Source organism: Rhagoletis pomonella, unplaced genomic scaffold (genome assembly GCF_013731165.1).
Source record: "Rhagoletis pomonella isolate Grant_MI unplaced genomic scaffold, Rhpom_1.0 Rhpom_scaffold_00009, whole genome shotgun sequence".
NCBI lineage: Eukaryota > Metazoa > Arthropoda > Insecta > Diptera > Tephritidae > Rhagoletis > Rhagoletis pomonella.
Genome location: NW_023458563.1, coordinates 35,505,292 through 35,511,574, shown reverse-complemented (window position 1 = coordinate 35,511,574; position 6,283 = coordinate 35,505,292). Strand labels below are relative to the sequence as shown.

Below are 6,283 nucleotides of genomic sequence, written 5' to 3'. Positions count from 1 at the left end.
ATAAGCTCACACCATATCTATCTTAGGCCGCAGAATGAAAAAGAAGAGAGATACAATATTGCGTATATCGGGACAAGGATTGCAATAGAAAGATGTTTTGGCGTTTGGAAGCAAATATTTCGTTGCTTACTAGATGGCGGGCCTGTTCGCGGCGCGTAATAAAAGCGGCATTACTGCCGTATTGATGAAAAATGGCGACATTGTTGCAACAGCCCAACTGATAATACATTGCTAGAAATTCACACAGAACGCGATACTTTAATAATTCGCGCAACACTGCGGTTGTGATTACAACTCGAACAAGCCCGGCATGACTGTTTCCCTGCAAAATGCAAAAACACTTATCGTCGCACTTGCAGTCCTACATAATTTTGCAATCGTTGAAAACGAAAACACGGAAGAATTTGTTAACAATATATGTATGTATTACAAATAACAAAACTTTGAAAATAGAGGACATGTTGTTTATTGGAAAACGCAAACAAAAAATCAACATCCATGTCGGGGATGCTCTATCTTTTGGTCGTATTACCCACTTTGAATTTCAACCGGAAGTAGATTTAATTGACCGGAAGTCTTTTTTTTAATGGGATATATGTACAGGTTTTTACCAACTAACGGGGTGGATGGGTGGTCTAGGACATCCTGTATATTTTTGTGAAACATACATACATATGTTTCAGCACCATGCAATAATTCTATACTAACACCCGACCGTTCACTTGATGAAATTCCCGATGGAAATCCAGCAAGCCAGAGACGAGCAAATATTATACTTAATATGTTTATTGACAGCAATTTTTAAATTTCAAACAATACGCCATATAATTAATTAAAAATAACATATCGCCAAGAAATATTAACTGTTTTTTAATTTATTTTAACTTTGCCTCTTTTCATAAAATTCGCATTGCTTTTTAGAATTTCATATCCCAAGTCCAAATTCCTTTGCTTCTTCCTTTCAGTTTCCATTTTCATTACATGCCACTTTTTCGTACACTTTAAGTTGCAATCCAAAATCATTTTTGTTGCTTCTACACCTGAAGGATTCTGAAAAGTTTTATTTACATACAATTTACTTCTGTGACTATAAGAATTAGCAGCTTAACTCGAAAGGTAGATGTATTGTAGAACGATTTCCCGTCATGCCTTTTCAAATTTCGGTTGTCTGTTTTGCATCGGCGTTGTGCCATCGTCACTGTCATGAAGATTCGTTTGACAACACATCCGGGTAGGAAACCATGCCGGAATCACCACCAAGCTAAGAGATAATCGACTTTGCCTCCGCCAAACACCGGACCTATATCAACTTTTCTAAAGCTGATTGGAAAGGTTACGCGGAGTTTACCGAAAACACCTTCACAGCGCTCCCCACACCAACCGACGTCCATCTCGGTGAACGTAAGTTCCGCAGGGCTGTCACTGCTGCTGCAGCTCGCTTCATACCGGCAGGATGTATATCGGACCCACGTCCAAACTTCCCTGCCGAAGCGGCTGTTCTAGCCGATGAGCGTGATAGCCTTCGTCAGGCCGATCCCGGAGATCCCCGTATCAGGGATCTCAACGCGGAGATTCGGCAACTAGTAAACGTACATAGGCGGAAGAAGTGGGAGGAGCATCTGAAGACCTGTAATTTCACCTCTGGTGTGAGCAAGCTTTGGTCAACCGAGAGATCATTGTCTAATCCGACGAAGCACGACGACAGAGTCGAAATTTCCTTCGGCGGCCATGCCTCGTCGGACCCGGAGCGATGCGCGAGCTATTTTAGCCGGCAATTCATACTGCATCCTCCGGGGAACAAAGCCAAGCGTCGAGTGACCAGAAGGCTGCACAAACTGCCAACAACTTGTGCCCCCCTTGCTTTCACTTGCGGTGAAGTTCAGGTGGCCATCGGGAAGGCGAAAGCCTCCAAAGCCATGGGTCCCGACGGAATATGCATGCTGATGCTGAAAAATTTGGGTCCTGCGGGGGTAGCGTGCCTAACGGAGGTCCTCAACTTGTCAATGGCCACTCTCATCATCCCAGACATCTGGAAGGTGGGGAGAGTGGTCCCACTGCTCAAACCGGGGAAACCTGCCAACTATAGTCCGATAACACTCCTTTCCCCGGTAGCGAAGACACTCGAGGACTTGCTACTCCCGTACTTCACAAACCACCTGACTCCACCGAAGCATCAGCATGGTTTCCGTAAAGTGCACAGTACAACAGCACTTAACGCCATAAACACTCAGATAACTCGTGGCCTTAACCGAAACCGTCCCTGTGAGAGAACGATTCTAGTAGCGTTGGACTTGTCAAAGGCGTTTGACACCGTCTGCCATTCCACGCTACTAGAAGATATAGAGGCCTCCTCTCTCCCACAGAGGCTCAAACGGTGGTCGGCAAATTATCTGAGTGGTCGACATTCGTCGGTAATGTTTAGAGACAAAACGAGTAAGCAGCGAAAAATAAAACAGGGGGTTCCTCAGGGTGGTGTCCTTTCCCCGCTACTGTTTAACTTTTACATTTCAAAGCTCCCTCAACCACCAGAGGGAGTCTCGATTGTCTCTTATGCCGACGATTGCTCGATCATGGCGACTGGGAATGGAATTGATGACCTGTGTTCGAAAGTAAACGGCTATCTCTCCGAACTTTCTCGCTTCTTCACTGCAAAGTGTCTAGCCCTCTCCCCTACGAAATCCTCTGCGACCCTGTTCACAACCTGGACGAAGTAGGTCAGGCTACCGCTGGGGATTCACGTCGATGACACACCAATTCCGACGGTGAATAACCCCAAAATACTCGGAGTAACATTCGACAGCCTGCTCTCCTTCTCTGCGCACTCAACCGCTATTGTCAATAAAGTACAGAGCCGCAACAAGGTCCTCAAGTCGCTAGCCGGCAGTACTTGGGGCAAAGACAAAGAAACGTTGCTGGCAACATACAAGGCAATAGGCCGGCCGGTTTTGAACTACGCAGCGCCAGTGTGGTCGCCAGGGACTAGTAGGACGCAGTGGACGAAGCTACAGACTGTACAGAACACCCCACTCAGGACAGCGACAGGATGCCTCCTGATGTCGCCTGAACACCACCTGCACGGCGAGGCGCAAATGCTCCCTGTAAAGGAGCACAATATAATGCTCTGCAAGCAGTTCCTGATCGGGAGCCACAGAAGTGGCCACCCAAGCAGACAGCTGCTTGCTGAGGAGCCCTCGCCTAGGCACGTCAGGAGGCATCTATATGAACTGACGGACGAAGTCCAGAGGTTCATTAAGCAACCTCTGGACCCGACAGCTTACCGACAGGCCCTGAACGGCATTCACAGGGACTCAGTCTCGAGTTTAGTAGACTCTAGACCTGTGAATGCCGTTCTAGACATACCACCCACGGACATTGACGAGACGGAGCCTCATCTGCCTCGGGAGACACGCACAACACTTGCACAACTTCGCTCCGGCTACTGCAGAAGGTTGAACTCCTACCTGAGTAGGTTGAATGAGGATGTGCCGAATGAGTGTCCGGCATGCGGAGAGACCCCACATGACTCGAAACATCTCTTCGCATGCCCGGAAAACCCGACAACCCTAACGGCCTTGTCCCTGTGGACAAACCCCACAGAAGCTGCACGCTTCCTAGGGTTGCCGTTAGTGGAACTTGATGACAACGACTGAGATACCAACCGTCCTGGGCGGGGTTGTTGTAGCCGCTACAACAACAACAACATAATCGATATTTAGACTTTGGTACAATGTGCCATTCACATGGTACACACATATGATTGCGAATGTATGCAGGTGCTATTTAAATACTATGTAATTCCAAAATTCCCATCAAGTCTCATCAATGCTTTAGCTTGGGTAATAAAGAGCACGGTGCTTTATTCTAATGTCAACCTTTAGTCACTAGCTGTTACTCCTTATACACATGCTTGTATATGGTTCAGCCTTATCGCCAATTCAATGTGAATAAATCGTTCCTATAATTTAAGGCAAATCAAAAATTAATTGGGAATACATGTTTTTGCTTTGCTATATAATTTTTGGAAATATTTGTTCGCAAGAAATTCGCAATAAGGGCCACTGTTTTTTATCAAAGATAAACGGCATAAGTTACCTGCTTACGCTTTTTAGTTGCCCTACTAGTATTAAGAGATGGTGTCTTTATATTTTCAACATTATCTTGGCTAGAGCCAACGATGTCTGCTTCCTGCATTACCTCCACTGTGTCTGCTTCGATATTACTTTTTTCGCATCCCTCCAATTCGGCGCTATTTTGTATGGGCAAGGATTCTTCCAATACTACAACCTGGAAATATATTTAAACTATGCAATACTATGCCGCAGATTTTGACAATATTTACCTGCTGATTTGAAATGAATTGAAGTTGACAACAAACTCATTTGGCTGCCAAACGGAGATGTCTTCGTTTGATAATGGTTCAGCAACAGTATGCGCCCCACCGCCAGTTTTCAAAAGTTCACGCCTCTCTTTCGACTTCGCTTTTTTTGCCGTCATTTTCACAATAGTCCACTCTGATTTCAATTGGATCACAGTTCGCTTAGTTGCACATATCTCACTGAAGCTGCAAGACAAAATGTTGAGCAAAGGATATTTCCCAATGTAAAGAAATACGTATGAACATGAATATTAAGTTGTACGTACCTCTCTTGTAAGTCTCTCTAGGCCTCTTGTTTCGCCTTATTTGAGTTTGTATCCGTGTTCTTATTTTCAATAATTTTCACCCGTTCACGAACTAATTCTTGAAGCAAAACCTTAAAAATTATATTAAACACAATGAATTATATTTTATATCCACACAATTAGACATACCTTATCTTCCGCAGTCCAATTATCCCCCCCCTGTTCCGTATCTTTTGCTCCATTGCTAATATAACTAAAGCGCTTAGTTAAATTATAGTTGCGATCCCGTACGAGTCCGGACTAGTCAGAAATAGTCAGAATCAGTCAGATTTTACTGGAAATCGATCCCGTACTCGGTTCTCTGACTATTGAGAGGACAAAAAAGAGAGTAAATTCGGTTCTCTCTCTGTCAGAAGTTACCAGTTTTAGTCCGAGAATTTTTTGCTGGTAAATTCTGGTAAATGTGTCAAACGATCAGCTGTAGTGTGTTTGGCAACCAAATTGTAAACAAAGGAAAAGTGCACTCTGCTAATTCATGTTGCAAAGTATTTAATTATTTGTTTAAGTGGATTCTAATGAATTTTAAAGTATTTTTGGTTATTTACATGTGTGAACTGAGTGTGTTTACATACAAAATAAGCAAAAATTTACAACCAAAATTTGGAGGTTATGTTGAAGTTGACAGAAGTTACCATTTTTTACTAGAAAGCGATCCCGTACTTTTCAATGTTACTCTCTCGCTCTAAACGAATTTTTATTTTTTGACAGTTTTACTAGTCCGAGTCCGAGGAATACGGGATTGCACCTTATATTTCCAACAAATGAATGTTTATATTATTTTTTTTCAACTGACTGAAAAGGTATTGACATTTTTCTAGCCAAACCTGCCGTATTTATTTCGAGTTTTGACACCAAAGGCTTTACAAATATTTTGTAGTTACAAAACTCTTATAAAATGTTTATGAATAGTGCTTACTTTAACAATAGTGCTTACTTTAAAAATAGATTGTGCCTTTACTATTATAAGTTTATAAAGCATTTTAAGTTTGTTTTATGAATTAGGCTGTTAAACTTATGAAATGCTTGTAAAGACTTTATCATACTAATAGCGGAAAATATTATTCATAAACCTTTTGTAACCAGCCTAGTAAATGTTAAACCTGCGAATGAGCTGCAAATCTATTTTCATAATGTGTCTGGCATGCGATCTAAAGGTGATGTGGTTCGTAGACTAAGCTCACGGGAAATGTTTAGTTATTGGCCCATCGTTTTTGGGGTTGGGGGCGGAGGGGGAAGGGGCCTGGCCGCCCAAACCCCCATCATTCGAAAGGGGACAGTCGCCACTTTACGGAAAGTCCCACCCCCCCCTTGGGGACCTCCCACAGACCCCTAGTGAACCGTTTGAAAATGGGGTAAAAACGGGATTTTCCGAGGCAAACTGAGCAGTTTGAAGTGGAATATAACCCAACTAACGAAAACCGTGGGATTTTTAAATAAAAGAAATTATCCGAAGTTGGTTATCAGGCGATTTGAAAAAAAAAAGATAACTAAAAAAATAAATTAGGAAAAAAAATTAAACTAAAAATATTGTGAAATTAAGAAAAAAGCGACAGATAGAAATGTTGTAGTAATAGTAATATGATAGTATTTTAGCGCAGAACTT

General features: G+C 42.7%; 1 long non-coding RNA gene across 2 annotated transcripts; it reads right to left on the bottom strand.

Annotated features, from left to right (window-relative positions):
- Positions 1-3,666: 3,666 nt before the first annotated feature.
- On the bottom strand, positions 3,667-4,933 carry LOC118745755. 2 transcript variants are annotated; one of them, XR_004993699.1, is made up of 4 exons: positions 4,810-4,933; positions 4,642-4,751; positions 4,340-4,561; positions 3,667-4,284 (listed from the first exon to the last, which is right to left on the bottom strand). It is a non-coding gene; the product is annotated as an uncharacterized LOC118745755 (long non-coding RNA). The 2 variants fall into 2 exon arrangements; XR_004993698.1 differs by having other exon boundaries at positions 4,642-4,933.
- Positions 4,934-6,283: the final 1,350 nt, after the last annotated feature.